The sequence below is a fragment of the Eupeodes corollae genome, chromosome 1 (genome assembly GCF_945859685.1).
Source record: "Eupeodes corollae chromosome 1, idEupCoro1.1, whole genome shotgun sequence".
Classification (NCBI taxonomy): Eukaryota; Metazoa; Arthropoda; class Insecta; order Diptera; family Syrphidae; genus Eupeodes; species Eupeodes corollae.
The window spans coordinates 222,487,364-222,507,328 of NC_079147.1; the positions used below are offsets into that span (position 1 = coordinate 222,487,364).

A 19,965-nucleotide genomic window follows, 5' to 3' on the forward strand; every position below is an offset into this window, starting at 1 on the left:
TAACAAACGGGTGTGGTTTTTAATTTGGCAATAATTTTTCGATGATTTTGACAGATGTCACTTAATTTGTGCACAGTTTAGTTTGCTATTTCATAATGAATAGTCTAACTCCTGATAAAAGTTTGCAAATCATGCAATTTTGTTACCAAAAATTGGTTTGTTTCTCGCGAAATATCGAAACAATGAAGCTAAATACATTTTTGGCTATAATATTTAATTGTATGCGTTTTATTTCTTCTTGAAAACCATCATACGTCTGAAAAACACCGTTTACAGTGCTTATACTTATGTTTACCTACAATGAAATTGCATAAATCTAATTAAAATAATGGTGCACAGTTTTAAACCAATTAGTAAAGTGTTAAAAAGAAGTAAAATCATATACCGCGTTTACAAGGAGAATTGAATCCGAATTGAATCAGGATTTAGCGCCGTATAGACCTGGATCGGATCGATTACTCGATCCGATCCCACTGAAAGAGGTGAATCGAATCGAAAATTTGTTTGTAAACCTGAATCGGGGAATCCAGTTATTGGTGTGTAAGGTCTTGCTCGTGTGCGTGCGATAAGTTTTTTCTATCTTGTTTGTTCTAATCAAAAATACTCCATTTAAATGGAGTATTTTTGGTTATAAGCTGAATTTAATTTAGCGCTCGTCTTTGTGTTGAGAGCATTGTTTTAAAATTTGAAAATTATTCATGTAGCAGTACGCACACAAATACAACCCAAATGTCATTTCGATTCCATTTGAATTCGATTCCTCGATTCAGTGCCACCATATACCTGGATCGAAATCTCAATTCGATTCGATTCGATTCCTCGATCTCCTCTTGTAACCAGGGTATTAATAGGTACAATTAATCTAATAAGAAGAGGATGGAATGATCCAGTCTCCAATTAGAATTCTAAAGTAGGTTGGTTTAAGTGTGTTTGCTTAACTTATTTTCACGAACTGTCACTATTAGACATGTTCGGATGTCAACCGCTTAGTAAATTACTAAATATTTAGAAAATTGTTACTTAACTTAACTTAACTTAACTTAACTCTTGTTTTGTCTAAAAATCTATCAATAGTATAGTAGGATTTTACATGAATAACAAAAACAATATCCGCAGTATGAATACTACCGATAAAAGTTAAAGTAACATTTTACTAGGGATGGGTTTTTGACATTTGTACGAGTCTCGAATGGATCTTATGTGTTTTCGTTCTCAAATGTTGGTACGATTGATATTGCATTCGCATATCGATGGCTGTGTTCGTTGAGTAGTTGTGCATTTGGGATCATGTGTTTTCCATTGGGTAAAAAATCAATCTGTAACTGTTGATATTATTTAGTTTTGTTAATGAAAATGGACTAACTAGGCTTATTTTGGAAGAAAAAATAGTAGAAAAGATAATTAAGTTTAGCTATGTTTCCACCAAAGGTTTATCTCAGTTTAGATTAAATAAATCTTTTTGGTGTTTCCACCGCACAAGAAGATTTAAAAATGTTTAAGTTTGACAGCACTTTCTAAAATGCAAATGATGTTTCGATGGTTCTTTTGAAGTGGATGTGCGATAGTTTGATTCGTGTTAAACAATGAAAAACTTTATAGTTCAGCACCATGTAAGAAATCTGCTACATACCAACCAACTTCTCCACACAAGCTCATTTCAACTCGATTGAGTTACACATCACGCTTTGACACCACGTGTTGATGTAGTAGTCTACGAACAAACTCTCTTCTTGAATTCTCAATTTCCAGATGTTTTCTTACCATTTCTTCTTGAAAATTTTCCATTTTATTAGCTTTACCTATGTAGTTTTTTTGCTGAAGTTAATTTTAGAATTTGATTATCACAAAACTTTCTTGTATTTGTGTCTTTTTTATTATTATTCTGACAGGTCTTCTTTCAGTTGTACCAATTTTTAAATACAAAAATCTGGCTACTGCCGATGGGTTTTCTTGTTAATTTTCTACTATACTATTTATAGAATCAAAATCTCTTCCTTGTGTTACTAAAGATGACTTATACCTTTTAACTTAATTTATATACCAACATATGGTGCTCTCAGGAACAATAAAATTTTACTAGTATTTCTTAGATTATTAAACTTAAGGTTATAGTAAGTGACCTTAAATAGAAAGATGTACTCTGATTTTTTTAAGAACTATTAACGTTGAACAATTCTGTCATACATTATTTAAGCATTACTTTAACCGTTTTCACATCATACGGAGTAAAAGCTCTTAAAAGGAAAAAATCCGCTATTTTGAAACATTCTTTTTAAGTACTCGGTTTGTATTAGTCTTAGCGAGATATTATACAGCCTATAGCTTTCCTCAATAATTGGGCTATCTAGAACTTCAAAAATTGCTCAAATAAGACCAGTAATTCTTGAGATTAGCGCGTTCATACAAACAAACAATTAAACTCTTTAGGTTTATAATATTGATATAGATAAATGTTGTTGCTACAAATGTTAATGACAGAAAAGGGATTCAATTGTATCAGCAACATTATCACAACCAATGGATTACCACACTTTCAACTTTTTCCCAAGTATGTTCGTAAAATTGCACACTGTTTACTTTGAAATACTAGAGATATTTTTACTCTTTACCGGTCTTTATTTTTAATTAAAACACAAATACATAATATCTCTTACTCTTACTCTTACTCACTGCAAGTGAAATTTAATTATCTTTCAGTTTGTGAATAAATTATGTATAATAAAGTGATTTCCGTTATTTGAAAAAAAAGTATATTTTAGGAAAATATGCAAACATATCATAAATAAAAAGAAAAAGAAAATCAGAGAAAAGTAAAAGAATCAGAGAAATTCAGAGAATTTTCCTGCATCTTCATTTCTACACAAAAGCAAAAGATATAAACAAAAGGGCAGTGTAAATAACACCGCATCATAAAACATCTTAATTCCCACCCTGTGCTCCATTCTTAAAGATTGTTATTTTTTTCTACCTTGAATTATAATCAACTGGAAAATATAATAATCGTACTTGAAAAGAAAAGATACAAATAATTAAAGAGGAAGTGCGAGTACCAAGTCCAAGTACAAAAACAAAACAAAAGATTTTATTTTTAATTGTTTACCCTGCACGTCATAATAATAAAGTTAAACAAGAAAAAATAATAACAACAAAATGAGGCAATAATATCTCTTACACGATTCTTGATAATGAGTGTTTCTTTCTGTTCTATGAGTTTATGTATATTTAAAAAAAATTAATAAAATAAAGTGATAAAAATTATATTCGACTTCGTCACTTTTTCTGTTCCAGTTTCTTCAAGGTGAATTTTGTTTTTTAAAAAAAAGAGTGATGAGTATTTGTCGATTGTGAATTATTTTGGATTGTTGCCAAAGCCAATGTTTATATTTTTTGTGTAATTTTTAAACAGAGTAAATGTTTGTAAGCGAAGAAAATAAAAGAAACAAAATAAACAACATTTCAATAAATATTTGAATTGTTAAGTGTGTGGGTGGTGTATTAATAAATAAACAAGTGGAAATAGTTTGGAGAAAGTATTAAATTATAATTAAATGGTTGGCACTACATTCAACAGAGGCAAATAAATAATTATAAATAGTTAATTGGATACTTCAAAATATACAAACGCGTTTTTGGTAAGCAATTTTATTTATATTTATATTGTTTTAACGATGGGAAACAACACTATTTTTTGATAGGGTTTATCTATTAATTAGTTGTAAGGCTATTGATATTTTAATAGCTAAAATCAATTTGAAACTAAACATTGATTGTTTTATTTAAAATTTAAGACGATATTACCCCTGTGTTTTTGGCATTCTGAAAATAGTATAGTAGAAAATTCCCATGAAAACCCATCGGCATTAGCCAGATTTTTTAAAAATTGGTAGAACTGAAAGAAGACCTGTCAGAATAATAATAACAAAAAACGTAATAGAGGAAATTTTTGTGAAAATGAAAAGTTAAAATTAACTTCAGCTAACATAACAAACTAAAACTAATAAAGGGGACAATTTTCAAGAAGAAATGGTAAGAAAACATCTGGAAATTGAGATTCTATAAAAATAATTTGACATAAAATAAAAACTTCAAGAAGGGGGTTTGTTCGTAGACAACTACATTAACATGTGGTGTTTTATCGAGCTTGTAGCTTGCCTAAATTCCTTGTATACCTGAATCCAGTTGATATGAGCTTGATTTGACTGGATTTCGGTCGGGGATCGAAATCGAATCAAAATTTGTGAAGAAAAACCTGTGTGGAGGAGTTGGTTTTACAGATAATGCATTATGGTCTGTTTATTTGCATGTTTGTGTACAAAAATATAGTTTTGTTTTAAGCAAATTAAAAAAAATTGCACATGGAGTAGGTAGCATATTCTTATACTTACTTACTTAAAGTGGCGCTACAGTCCTGTGTGAACTAGGGCCTCACCCAACAAACTTCTCCATCTAGTTTGGTCCCTAGCTAGATGTCTCCAGTTTCGCGCTCCAAATTTGGTGAGGTCAGTTCCCACTTGTGCGCGCCACCTGATCCGCGGTCTTCCTCTACTGCGCTGTCCTGTGAGTGTGGATTCAAAGAATTTCCGGGCCGGAGCATTGGTTTCCATTCGCTCTACGTGACCCAGCCATCTAAGTCGTTGGAGTTTTACCCTTCTGGCTAAGTCTACGTCGCTGTACAGCCCGTTCAGCTCGTAGTTCTATCTTCTCCTCCACTGCCCTTCGATGCATACGGGACCGTAGATCACACGAAGAACTTTTCTCTCAAAGGGACCCAAGGTGCTTTCATCCGCTTTTGTCATAGTCCATGCTTCTCCACCGTACAGCAGGACGGGGATGATAAGGGTCTTATATAGCAACACTTTGGTCCCTCGAGAGAGGACCTTACCACTCAATTGCTTTCTTAGTCAAAAGATACAGCGGTTTGCAAGAGTTGTTCTGCGTTTGATCTCTGCACTGCTGTTGTTTTCTGCGAAGATGAAGTCCTTGACTACCTCAAAGTTACGTCTGTCGATGGTGACCATATTCTTATACGGTGCTGAAATATTTAGTTCTTCATTGTTAAACACGAATCAAACTCCCTTGCACTTCATAAGAAGCATCAGAACACCATTTGTATTTTAGAAAGTGCTGTCAAACTTTATCATTTTTATAAGATACTTTGTTTGGCTCTTTTGGTCTTTTTGTTTTTGGAATTCAAATAAAAAACTTATTTCATTCTTTCCCAACATTTCGTAAGTGTTCCTTTCATCTTCAGGGGTGTCTTTATTCAATATTTTACATTGAATCACATTAATTTTACTCCCATTTCTGCATCCTTCCAACGACGGCACTGACACAAAATTGAAAATAAATTAACAAAAAGAATATGAAATAAAAAATAGACATAATTAAAACAAAACTATCAAATTAAACAGAATTGACACTTATATCACAGAATGTTCGCAGGTACTTTTTTGATTATAATGCTCATTGGTGGAAACATAGCAAAACTTAATTATCTTTTCTATTTTTTTTCTCCTGCAAAATAAGCCCAGTTATTCCATTTTCATTAACAAAACTAAATAATATCAACAGTATTAGATTGATTTCATCCCCAATGGAAAACACATGATCCCAAATGCACAAATACTCAACAAACACAGTCATCGAGATACAAATGCAATCAATCAATCGTACCAACATTTGAGAACGAAAACACATAAAATCCATTCGAGACTCGTATAAATGTCAAAAACCCATCCGTAGTAAGATTCTACTTTAACTTTTATCGGTAGTATTCATAGTGCAGACATTGTTTTTGTTATTCGTGTAAAACCCTACAATACTATTGATAGATTTAAATAAAACAAGTTGTATGTGAGATATCAACAAGGTTTAACTTTATTTCAGAGGACTATCCATAGCTTTAGAGTGGTGAAATAAAACACCGCTGCGGCTTCCAACGTCCAATTTGCGATGATTTTGGCGCATAAATCAACCTGAATTTGGCCGATAACATCGAATATGTTGTCTTTCAGCGCCACAGATGTTTGCCCCACAAACAAACAAAAGTCCAAATGCGTCACATGACACGATCTTGGTGGCAAAATCACGTCGCTTCGGCTAGAGATAACCGCGCAGGACATCGTTTGTATCTTGAGCTGTGTGGCACGCGCTGCTATCCAGACTTTGGTGTCCTTATCATAAAATTCGACAAGAAGTTAGTGATCGCAGTTGACGGCTTCAGCCAAAAATCCAAAACAAAAAATAACTTTATTTGCATGCATTCTCATTTCGTGAAACATGCGTGGGTTGGTGTCATGCCGAATGCCGCAATTTTGCCTATTCACGTATCCATTCGTCTAAAAAGGCCTCATAGCTAAAGATGATTCTTTCGATCAACTCCTTATTGCTCCAAAATTCAATTAGGCAATACAAGACTCGAGCTGCTTATAGTCGTTTAGTGTAAGCTCCTGGGTTAGTTAGATTTATTATGGTTTCAGGCTCAAATCACGGCGCCAAATTTGCAATGTTGTGGCCTACGGCAGGCTAAGTTCTTATAATCTACTGCCGCTAAAACTGCTGAACGCTTTCACAAACAAAGACCCTGTTTTTGTAAGATTTTGGGTTTCATTGACGTAGGTGTTGGCTGAGTTTTTATTCTCAGTATGATTTGGAAATAATGACAGATAAAAAGAAGATAGGCTCTATTGCATTCTGAATTTTCTCCAATATCATGCGATTCGGAGACATTTTTCTAAGGGGTAGTTCTTCAATCAGCTGATCGGAAATTCTCTTCGTCAAAATGCGATGCTTTGCGATCAAGTTTTTGACAGATACAAAAAAATATATATTTCTGTTTAATTTGCTTCAAAATTAAAGCAAACTCATTTTTATCTAGGCGAAAGTTTTTCTTGAATCTGTAAGTGGAAAAGAATTATTAGAAGATAAGAAAAATTGTAGAATTAGAAGATAAGAAGGTAAGTTTGCTTATGGTTAGTGTGCTTTCGCGTATATTGCTTGCGTTTCTAAATTATTTCGTTTCTTTGTTATCTATTATTGCTTGTCCTAAGTTGATCAAATAAATATTGCTGACACTTATTATGGAAACATAAGCCATATGTTTGGATGTAGGGAGGGGGCTTTATTCGATATGTTTGAATTAATAATCGGGGATCTTATAACAATTCTAAAAAACGAAATACAACATTAATACTTTGCATACACAATAAAATACACTTTTTCACTGATTATTCATGGTTTAAAAAGCAAATGTTATTTTGAAACAAATGTATGGCAATATATCGAATTTTCGATATATCCGTTAATTTGCACATCTCTATCTGAAATGTATATCAATCGCAATGGCTGCGTTCAATATCGTTTTTGATAGGGTATCTTGGATAGGTGGATTTTTAGATTCCTTGTTGAACGAGTTAGATAGCTGTCAAAAAACAAACACAACTTTTAGCTGTTCACAAAAAGCTGAAAAACATTTAAGCTTTTTCATATTTTTGAATTGTATTTCTAATTCCTTCTCATCAAAAATTGACCCGTTTTCTTTAAAAACTTTTGCAATTTCTTGGAAAATTGTTCTTCGCCGGGTTTTTTCGGTCTCGGAATTGGTCCTTTTTCTTTCTGCACTCCTCCAAGAGGAGCAGAATGGATTTATGTTCCCAAACTTAAAAAAAGGGAATAGAGTGGTTCTTCTTTGGGGTTTTGAATCATCTGAAAGAATAACTTACCTTTCTTTTCAGCGACCTTATTTGCTTGTAGCTCCACAAGCTGTTCGCCTCTGTCTGCTTTTATACATAAAAAAAATTATATTTATTTATTTCCACAACATTAATGTATATTTGCCTGTATTGTGTTCTACCTCTGGAATAGCATGAGGTTTTCCAACTTCAGAATGCTGGTAAGACCTAGCCAATTGGTCATATACAAAACGAGAACAAAATAAGTCAACTTTGATGTTTAAAAATAGATCATAACTATCTTATAAAATTCGGAGGCAAATAGCTTCTTCATCGTCTATTATGTACAGAACATCGTCAAATACAACTTCAATTAACATTTTGTTTCTTTTTGTTTATCAACAAATACAAAAGGCTGAAATCAATGTTCTAGTTTCTTGAAATTCAAACTTGTGTTGAATCAGCTGTTCTGTCAGATACCTACATAACCCAGAAATTCTTATAAACCTTTGGATTCCTTTTTTGACATCTCAGCTGTTTTTGATCAGCTGTTATTTAACACGTAAAACACTAGCAAAAAGGTATCCGGATACCCTATCTGTCTGTGATTGAACGCAGCCAATGCGTCGTCAAAATTTTATGCGTCGTCAAAATTTTGTAATTTTTTTTTCAGATAAATGCTACTTCGAACCGAAATTCAGTGTCCGACAAAGGATGCATTGTGGAGAATTTGATAAAAGTAAAAGAAACAATATGGGTCCAGCGAGCTGTCAAAATCAACTCTTATATCGCTTAATCAAATCGGTTATTATGTAAAAGGTTTTCCACTAAAGATTTGACAACTTGCCCAATCTGAAAATGTATAGCGATTCAAATGTTCCATCGTCTTCAATTCTTGAGTCAGCTTGATCTTGTTTGGGTGAAACCAGGATCCTTAAATATATCATAATGTCGTTTGAGTGATGTCGAATTCTTGAGAACATCGCGTCGTGAAATTGAGTGATTTGGATCTAGGTATTACTAGAACGACAGCAATATTTTTGACACTTTGACACCAACCTAATGCTAAATCAATTTGTACACTAAAACTGTTATTGTTTGTATATTAAGGCGAAAATTACGATCGAAGATTGGAGTTAAAGCTTGTAAAGTTGCGGTCACTGGCTCCAAATTTCGGTAGACATTTTTTGAGGGATGTTGTTTGTTCGAGTAGTGAGTTTACAAAATAATTTGACAGTGACAGTTGAAAGATGAATGAAAGGATGCGTTCGAAAATTAAGTTTAAAGTTGTTAAGCCCTCAGTTAAACTCAGAAGTAAGATGCGCTCCTAATATTTTGTACAAAGCTGTACATTCGTGCATATGTATCCAAATTTATAATATATGTGTACAATTCGCGTGTCTATAGCTTTCAAAAAGACAAGCAATGACATTGTCTGACCTCTTATAAATTAAAAAAAAAACACATAACTAGCTTCTTTGTAGTGTGTTGTGTATTAATACACAACATACATGACTCACTCTGTGAAATTCAGTAGACATACATAATATTTGCCAATAAATTTTAATTTCATTAAGCCATTTCATCACAGATTACAAATTAAATGGATTAAAAAAAATCTTTCTTTAATTCGATCAAATAGAAAAAAAACCTTGAATGAAAAAGAAAAATTTTACTTTCAACTTCAGCACTTAGACTCATTTTCCCATCAATTGAGTCAACTCTTTGAAGTCATTGCACCCTATACTATACGCAACAATCACCAACAACCAACGCCACATCGCTGCTTCGTTCACGACCGACCGACTGACATCATGGAAAACCAAAGACCTATAGAAGCGCTCCACTGGCCACCATCGCCATCATCATCATTATCATCATCAACAACAACAACAACTTTTTCTTGTCTATGGGAAGCCTTTCCAAGTCACAAGTGAATAAAACAAAAGACGAACATAAACAAATTCACCAGATAAATTAAATACGTGGGATATTAGCATTATGTCCAGAAATTCCCCCCAAAAGACTTTAAAGAGCCCCCAGGGCCCAGGCCATGGAAAGAACCAAGAATAGTTCAAAACAAAACGAAGTCAACAATAGCAACAATAAAAGTGCGTATTTGATCGAATGAAGTATGTACGGTCAAACGGAACGGAACACATATTCGACCGACTAATCCAGCACACTGGATTATTGTCTTGGCAAGTGGTTTCTTGGACGCATCCGTTTCGTCTACATGTCTGCTCCTGCTTGTCTGTCCTCTATTCAAGTGGTCACTAACTCACTTGGTCTTTTTGTACGTTCTTGAGTTGTGTGTAGTTGAAATGGCACAGAATGGGTAAAGTGTCATTAGACTGTGCAAAAATGCAGTATTGCTCCAGCTCCCGTCTCCTGAGCAAAGTGTAAACCTGTCTTTTTATATAACGTCTACGACTACGTATTCGTATATACGGTTTACGGGTTAAGTATTTTTATGGAATTTATTTTCCTTCCTTATGCTGAGCCTTAATTAATTCGTTTATAAATATGATTTTTTTTTCAAATTAAATACTCGTAGCATAAACTTTGAAAACGTGATGAGAATTTACACTTATAAGAGTGTTTGTATTTCGCTAGAGCGTAACGCGTTTTCATGAAATAAGCTTTACGGATAGTTTGAAATTTGAAATTGTATTTATTGCTAAGAAAATAAATTGAACCTATAACGAAGCTTTGCCAGGCACAGCAAATAAAAGAGATATTTTCTTCTTTTGCTTTAGCTTCTTAGCTTAATGACAGAGCAAGAGCTCAGTCGTATTTCGCTTTACCACTTAGTTTCGTTAAGTTTCGTTCAGTTGGGATTTTTGCTATTAATGATAAAGTATTGGAGATTAAAAAGGAGGATAGGATGCGACATTCATGTCCGCCTGTTGATGTTTATAAAAGTTAAGCAAAATATTGGTAACAAGATGTTGTGTTATGGTTTGAACTCAATGGCAAATAATTTTAAACAACCTATTGCTAAGGGTTTGAAAATTTACTATAGTTAACAATTTAATAAATCTTTAGCAACATTCTAAGGAAGTCCAACGTTTTAAACCTTTCTTTTTGTTTTGCTAACGAGTAAATTGCTAATTGCCCTTTAATCAAAAACGAGCATCCAAACACGTCTAAAAAATGATAGTTCGTGAAAATAAACAAAACAAACACGCTTAAACGGACCTAATGATTGGAATTCCCGGTATAGGTACAGTTGTACAGATGTCATATGGATTTAGCAAATTACTAAAAGTTAAAATAGACATTGGGCATTTGCAGTCAACTGCATTCTTTGAACGTACATTTTGGGCAAGGCAACTAGTTAGTTTTATAAGTGTCATAAACTTCAAACTCGGAACTATATTTCACTAACCTGTACCTGCTGTTATCTGGAAAAAACTACTAAGAATGAAAAACACTCTCAACTATAATATATTATATGCCACTAACCATAATAGACGTTCTGCTCAGTTTCGTTAAATTTCGCTTACTTTCGCGCAAGTTACATATGATATAACAGCAACTACAATTCAACCGATAAGTGCAGCGTCGGCAATGAAGGGTCAACAGCACGATCAACCAAAAAGTGCAGCATCGGCTAATAACGGTCAACAGCACTTCCAACCAATAAGTGCGGCATCAGCAATAAAGGGTCAACAGCTCAATCACCCACTAAATGCAATGTCAGCATTAAAAGACTATAAAAGCAAAGGCATAACCGATCAGCGGGGCCCAATAATACGTATGTAACCCCAATGATCGCAGCGACGCTTGGACGGCGGATCATTCTGGTTTCTTAGTTTGTTATATTTAATATTAATTAATAAAGCGTAAGAGGCCTGTGGCCCAATAAAAAATAAATAAAAAGTTTTTTTTTTCTTTCTGTGGTCACATAAAACATAAATCGCAATTACGCAAGAGCCATTTAAATTGCTCGAGCTCAAGCAAATTTCAAATTCGAAACGCATTTCGTTTGACATTTGCTTAAGTTACTTGAATTCATTATGTTTACTTTTTGTTTTGACGATAACTTCTGATAACTTTTCGTTCGGTTTTGACATTAGCTTACTTTCGGTTAAGTCTATTATAGTCGGGCTTTTACTTGTATTTTGTATTTCAAAAAAAAAAATAACTTATTCCTTTTCCAATTTTACACGGAACCCTTTTACATTAAACATCAAATAGAATTGTGCAGAAAAAAAAATAAATCACGGAGTAATAAAGCACAAACAAAACTTTGCAAATTCGAGATTCAACACAATAAACACAACAGCTGATCGAAATTGCATTTATGTCTGTTGAAATTTGTACAGAGTTTAACTAACTTGGGTAAGTGCTGCCAGCAAATAGTAAAGTTTTAGCGATCACTTTACACAGAACGAAGAAAGGTTAATAATCAAAATGGACTACCAAAACATTGACAATCAACTATCGCCTTACGCGATTCCACACCAGCTTTTAGTAGAATTCAAAATTATAATTAAACATCATTTTGACGTGAGTATAATTTAAGGGAGATTTTACTTGATTAACTTTCCAGTCAACAAATATTTTGATATTTTGCATGTGAAAAAATAAGTTTGATTTCATTTTGTTTTTAATCTACACACTTTTAGTCAAACACCAATTTTTCAAAATTGTAGCAGCTTGTTTTGAAAGTTGTGTGAACTAGGTTCTTACCAAACAAACATCTAGCTCGGTCCCTAGCTAGACGCTCTAACTTGGTCACTTTCTACTTGTGCTCGCCACCTGATCCGCAGTCTTCCTCTACTCCGCTGTCCTGTGGGTGCGGATTCGAAGACTTTTCGGACCGGAGCATTGGTTTCCTTCCGCTCTACGTATCCCAGCCATCTTAGTCGTTGGACTTTTACCTTTCTGGCTACGTCTACGTCGCTGTACAGCCCGTACAGGTCGTCGTTCCATCTTCTCCTCCACTCCCCTTCGATGCATACGGGACCGTAGATCACACCAAGAACTTCTCTCTCGAAACGACCCAATGTGCTTTCATCCGCTTCAGCACCGTACAGCAGGACGGGAGAGAGTTCTTTGCTACTCAATTGCTTTTTTAGCCCCAAGACAGACTTTTAAAAGAAAGCGCCTTCAGTGTTGACGTGGGAGCTCTGCACTATTCTTTCAAAGCCGATGTTAAAAAAATCGCATGACAGCGCATCACCTTGTCAAAACCCTTTTTTGACATCATGAGTTGCTTTTAAGTTGTTTTCAACTTTTATGGAGCAACGCGAATTTTCCATGCACAAACAAACGAGTTTTACAGAGATGTCAAAACTAGACATAGATCTATAGAGCTCGTTCCTCTAAATACTGTGATAGGCGGTCTTGAAATCGATGAAAAGATGGTGGGTGTCGATTTGGTGTTCTTGGGTTTTTCCAGGATCGGCCGTAATGAGAATATTTGATCGACTGTGCACTTTCCTGGTCTAAAACCATACTGATAAGGACCTATCAGGTTGTTGATAGTTGGTGCAGGTTAGAGGGTCTCCTTTTTTCAGAATCGGGCAATGCTTTCTCTCAACCATATCTTACAGATAAATTGGTGCATGCTCCTAACTAAATTATCTCCAGGCTACAGCGGCTTTGTTTGACTTCGTCTTAGATATGGAAATTTTACTTCGTCTAAGTCCAGAAGTCGGGATTATTGGCTTTTGTCGTCTTGTTGAATGGATCATCCTGCGTGACAGCGGAATAACCTTTTTTTTAAATCACAAATTAAGAAACATTAAGTCTGTGACGTGTGAGTTACACAACTCTTTTACATTAAATATAGATACACTGATATACAAAAGTTAGTGGTGTTATTTTCTTTTCGAACATTTTCGAAAAGTTTTTTCCACAAATCTCCAAATTAAAAGAACACAAAGATTTAATATCAGCAGATCGATAAGTGCGGAGTTACACTTTTTTATTAATTTAACAGCTTAATGTGAACAAAATAGGTATTTCATATTTCAGGCATCGCAGTGTAAAAATACAAAATCTCATTTTTGAAAAATTTGGAATGAAACCCTCTTCACCAAGTTTAATATAAAGAGTTAAAATTTAGTTCTGTCTCCTAACACAAATTCTAAGACCAAAATTACCAAACATCGAATGTTGTCCCTATTATTTTGGCTATAGCTGTGCAATCCACTTTATGAATAAACGAAAACTTCAGATGTTATCTAAATGAATCATTTTGGCAATTTGGTTTATATCTTTATTATTCGATAATATGTATATCCAGAACGGAAGCCGCAGTGAATATAACAATGCGAAAAAAAGTAAACAAGTGTTCCCAACAAAATTAGAAAAAAAAATTGTATTTGGGTGCTTAGACAACTATGTGTTGTGTGTTTTTGACTATGGCTCATTCAAAATTTGTTCGAAAGAAAACGGACATAATTTAGGAAGCTTATAGGAAAGACGTAGTTTAAAAAATAATGGACGTACTCTAAATAAGACAACATTTATATAAAAGAACCGCACTAAATAGTGGCACTTTTAGGAAAGAGAGACTTCTTGAAGTTTTCGAGCCCCAAAAGTGACAATTGCGCTTATTGTAGCTTCCTAAATATAAATTAGAAATGGAATTGATTTTTCAATGTAAATCCGGATCATTTTGATGCATTTTAATTACCAAATCAGTAAAGGCAGTGCATTTTTTGGAGATTTCTGAACCTTACCAGTCTCGTACCTCGCCTAAATGCCTAAAATACGGAGAAATGTCATCTATAGCTTCTTCACTATTGCTTGTCGAGAAGGTGCTTCTTAACAATGTGAAAGTTTTTTCGTTTTGCCCATTTTTTACTTTACTTTACTTTTTTAACCTCTAACTTTAATTGATCGTTCAAAAACTACCCGAATAATAATTGTCTACTACTTGTATTTTGTATTTTCAAGAAATATTATTTATTGCTTTTCCAATTTGACAAGGAACCCTTTTACATAAAACATCAAATCGAATTGTACAGAAAATAAATTAATCACATATTAATAAAGTTTAGCTTTCAGTTAAAGGAACAATTATGATAAGCCCTCATTTTGGCAAGTTTCCAATAAACTTGCCCTAACAGCTGGCCAATCGGATGTTAGAAGCTTACTTTACTTGTGTCATCTGAACGTGCAAATTTCCTGTTCAATCAATAGCAAAACTAAATTGTCATTTGTCACTTGACGTCTGACATAATCCGTCTTTTGTTTTTATGTTCAAAAACGATATAGTGTTGCTTAGTAAGTTCTAAATGGCTGCGTTCAATCTCAGACAGATAGGGTATCCGGATACCTTTTTGTTAGTGTTTTAGGTGTAAAATAACAGCTGATCAAAAACAGTTGAGATGTCAAAAAAGGAATCCAACAGTATCCAAGAATTTCTGGGGTATGTATGTATCTGACAGAACAGATGATTCAACACATGGTTGAATTTCAAGAAACTAGAAAATTTGTTGGTAAACGAAAAGATACAAAATGTTAGCTGAAACTTTTTTAAACTTTAAAATTGACTTCTTTTGTTCTCGTTTTGTAGATGACCAATTTGCTAGGTCTTACCTCCAGCCTAGTGTTCAGCATTCTGAAGTTGAAGAACTTCATCCTGTTTCAAGAGATCCTCATAATTTGAAATCGTTAATAAGCAATTCGTTATAGATGTCAAGACTAGTTTGTTCACATTTTATTGGCTATTCTAGTTGATCGTGCCCTTTTTAAAGAAGCGTTGGATAACCAAACGGAACGGAACAAAAGTTATTGCGTTGGTCCCAACATTAAGCTTAAACTGTATCTACTGTAAACAAACCAACTTAAAATCTTACCGCAAACCAACTTCTCCTCATTCGGAAATGAGATCGAAATCCTTTCAAACTATATCTATAGGTATTGTCACTTGATAATAGTCCTGGTTTCTGTTAGGATAGTTTATTGTTAAACGTAAATCGTTTAAAACCGGAGATTTCGCAAGTAAATTACTAATCGTATATAATTCCAATTGAGCTAAGAGGAAATATAACATAGATTACAGATAAAGGTTATATCTTATTTACTAAATTCTTACGCAACTATAAATTCATCATCATGCGACGAATCAATTGAATTGTCCATTAAATGTTTTATCTAACACAAATTTTGACTTCGAAGCTTAAATGTTTCTCTGCTTTTACAGTTCCACCTATCCAACCCGAGATTGAACGCAGCCAATAATAACTACCATTATTTCAAAAGTAAAAATGATAAAAACACTTAAAGACAGCATAGTAAATACTTACGAATTTCTCGTGACCATGGATTCAGAAACCTCTCTGGTTCAATACATGGATCGCGTCGTTGAATTTTCTTCAGACATCATTCTTACTAATTTCCCAAGCTTTTTTTGTATAAAAATCACTTTGTATAACTTGACCTACTTTCATGAAGATTGCCTCGGTCTAATTATGCAAAAAAGAAAAACAATTCCCATTATCTAATAAACATTATACGAACACGAAGATGGCACTAATATACCTCTTCCGTAATTATGTCTAATTATGTCTTAAGTCAACTCTTAAAATATATGCTCCTACGATCTACTTATAAACTACATCCACTCCACAAACCGGCGGAGGTTTTATATTATATGCTTCTCATTATGATACATCACGTCCATCTCACACTTTAATTGGAATTTAATTATTTTCTTTGTAATTTATTTGTCAAGGAACGACTGAAATTAGTTGACAGTGCGTATCTCTGTCACATGTGGTAAACTTATGTCATTATACATTTTGCACTGCCATCTATATGCGCCCCCAGAAACCTAATGCAATGCAATTGGAATCAATTGAATGCTAATTCTACCGCCCGCCCGCAAGCGAAATAATACTACATGTTGTGTAGAAGGTATACCTATTACAAAATACAAAACAATAAAAACAAACTGTCAAAAGTCTAAAGACACCAGGAGCTGGATGAGCCCAGACCAGACGCTGAGACAGCTCGTTGTAAATTGTTATGCAACGGGTGTTGCGTTTTTAATAAATATTTTTGCGGGCTGCTCCTGCTTCCAATGAAAAATGAAATCGAAACACGGATTTCGATTGCCATCCATCAGTGGGATCGGGATCGGGAATGCCAGAATGCCGCACTATAAGAATCTGTTTTCCTAGTCGCGCTGCTGTTGGACTCTGAAGTCTTGTACTAAGTGTGAAGCCTTCAGACGACAATGATGGCAGATGTAGACGCCACACGTCGTTGAAGTCGTTCGTCGTCGTCGTCGTCATCGTCATCGATGTCTTTGGTGTTTTTAAATATCATCACCCCCCTGTTCGAGTTCGGGGTTAAAGTTGAAGAAACCTATTTATTATGCATGCGACGACGAACGGCGGCGCGGCGACGATGACGAAATGCGGGCTTTGAATATTTAGGGAGAGTAACATATTGATGTATGTATAAAATATGTGTACCTTCATATGAGGGGACAGGAATCTCCCATAAATGTAATACGAGTACTATGCAGTTAAATTAATCAAAATGGATTTTTGATTAGCGTTCCTCGAGTGCCGAATGAGAAAAACAACACATTGTTGTAGTCTTCAGTTATCGACATTAAAAAGGTTGTTTTAAATTTATTAACCAGCAAAAGCGTCATCGGGGGTTTCATATGTAATGCATTTTTGTTGGCTACTTTAGATTCTGTATGCATTGACACCTTTTATGCTATCCTATAAATATAGTCAGCAGGGGGAACAAAATCTCAATTTTGACATTTCTACAAGAGTGGAACCCATAGGTAACTCATTGGGAAGGTTCACACAACATAAGGGACTTTATTTGTAGACCATGCAACTAGTTAGTGGGCCAAGTGTCATCAACTTAAAACTCGGAACTTAACTTCACTAACCTTTACTTTCAGTTCATCGTATCAGCTGTTCAGGAAAATGAAATAAAAAATAACTTGTTTTTCTCAAAAAAATTCAAAGGAAACGCATTCAGATATTAGTCAGTTTTCCAATAAAGTTGACTTAATTGGAAGACAATGTGTTAGCAGCTGGCCAATCAGATACTAGAGACTTGACTTATGTTCAAATCCCTTATGTTGTCTGAACCTGCCCATTGGCTCTGTTCAATCCAAGACAGATAGGGTATTCTAGATACCTTATTCTTAGTGTTTTACTTGTAAACCAACAGCTGATTTCAAACAGGTGGGATGTCAAAAAGGGAATCAATGAATTGCTGGTATATTTAGATATCTGAAAGAACAGCTGATTCAACATATAGTTAAATTTAAAGGTACCCCAAATTTGACTTTAATTTTGAATGAATTTTGTTAAAAATCTGGTGAATTATCAGAATTGTCCATTGAAAATTTTGGAAGTCTAAATGTTTGTCTTCTTCTTGTGAATAGCTAAAAGTTGTTGTTATTTTTTGCCAAGTATTTTAACCCAACTTGTTCAATAAATAAATAAAATAAATTGGGTAGCGAAACATTCCATTGAGAACTAGGGTTCAGTGACTTACAACTCTCATCCATTCTTGTGTGCGAGTAGTGTTGTCAGGAATGGAGGAGACCTTCAGTTTTAAGCCGATTCCGAACGGCTAATTTGAGAAAGCACTTTTCATGACAAGAATTACTCTTGAAGGATTTGTCAATTCCTCGCAAGATACAGTACCCGTGAAAAAAAACGTTAGGTGGAATAGGCTGGGATCGAACCCAAGACCTCTGTCATAACAGTCCAAAGCACTAACCATCATAACACGGGTACTACTAATTATTCAATGAGGTATATACAAATCAACATATCTAGGATATTCTATCCAACACGAGACTGAACGCAGCCATTATGAAACTTGAAGAGCAAGAAATATTGTTGAATTTAAGTAAACGCATTCAATGCATGTTTATATGGAAGTGCGAGTTGAAAATGTTGTACGTCTTCAATTTTTCTTTTGTAATTTGCACTAAAAATTGTAAAAATAACCTAAGGCAAAAATATAATAAGAAAAACCAATGTTTAGCAGCATTTACTACAAATAATTGAAAGTTCGAGTTGAAATACGGATGTTTTTCGTTTGAGTTGAGGGTTTGAATTTGGGTTGGATTAAAATGACGTTAACCCTGCTAGACTATTTTGTGTTGGATTATGTGAAGTCGCTTGTCTACGTAGATAAGCCCGTGACGATTGACTCCTTGGAGGACAATATTCTGAGCAGCATTTTGATAAGGGCCTAAAAGTGGCACTATACGGTGGTCTAAAATTGTGTGTTTCTTCAAAAAACAGCACATATAAAAACTCTTACAAAAAGATTTTGCATTTTACAACTAAAGCAAGAATGTCATATTGCTTACATTTTTGTTTGTAAATTAATAATGTCTTAATAAATTAAGATAAATTAAAATTAAACTCGTTTTAGAAAGATGCAAGATGGTCATAGAGCATTTTTTTTATCTTTGTACCGATTCGGTCAAATGGAATGACAAATTAACATCGTGTAGTAAATCTTAAACGCATCTTTTTCTTCTCCCTTCTTAATATGAGCAAAAATAATTTTAATTCTAGAAAGTAAATGTCAATAACATTAATAATTATGATGAGGGCTGTATTAACCAACACATATAATGGCTTCATAGTTCATGAACTTAATGCACCCTTTTTTTTAATTGAAAACAGACCATGTTAATTAATTATCTACTCTGGTGATGCTGTGGGAATATAATCGTTTGTACAATGAATGTATATTTTTCTATCATTGCTGGATTATCCCTCAAGCCATATAAACTTTAAAACTTGTCATTAATTTAGTCTAAGTCATTTCACCCTTTGATTTTACAATGAAACAGATATTTCAAAATTACTTACTTACTTAAGGTGGCGCTACAGTCCTGTGTGAACTAGAACTAGAACTAGAACACCCAACAAACTTCGCCATCTAGCTCGGTCCTAGCTAGATGTCTCCAGTTTCGCACTCCAAGTTGGGTGAGGTCACCTTCCACTTGTGCGCACCACCTGATCCGCGGTCTTCCTCTACTGCGCTGTCCTGTGGGTGCGGATTCGAAGACTTTCCGGGCCGCTTCATTGGTTTCCATGCGCTCTACGTGACTCAGCCATCTTAGTCGTTGGACTTTTACCCTTCTGGCTAAGTCTACGTCGCTGTACAGCTTGTACAGTTCGTCGTTCCATCTTCTCCTCCACTCCCCTTCGAAGCGACCCAAGGTGCTTTCATTCGCTTTTGTCATGGTCCATGCTTCTGCACCGTATAGCAGGACGGGGATGATAAGGGTCTTATATAGCAACACTTTGGTCCCTCGAGAGAGGAC

The 19,965-nt window shown here is 34.5% G+C and overlaps 1 protein-coding gene across 2 annotated transcripts in view; it reads left to right on the forward strand.

Annotated features, from left to right (window-relative positions):
• The first annotated feature begins 2,903 nt into the window (after positions 1 to 2,903).
• LOC129940117 (protein sprint) overlaps positions 2,904 to 19,965 on the forward strand; it is a 534,823-nt gene continuing 517,761 nt past the window's right edge. For both annotated transcript variants that reach the window (XM_056048364.1, XM_056048365.1), the window contains exon 1: positions 2,904 to 3,632. The gene's annotated coding sequence lies outside the window, so the exon portion shown is untranslated. The remainder of the gene's footprint in view (positions 3,633 to 19,965) is intronic.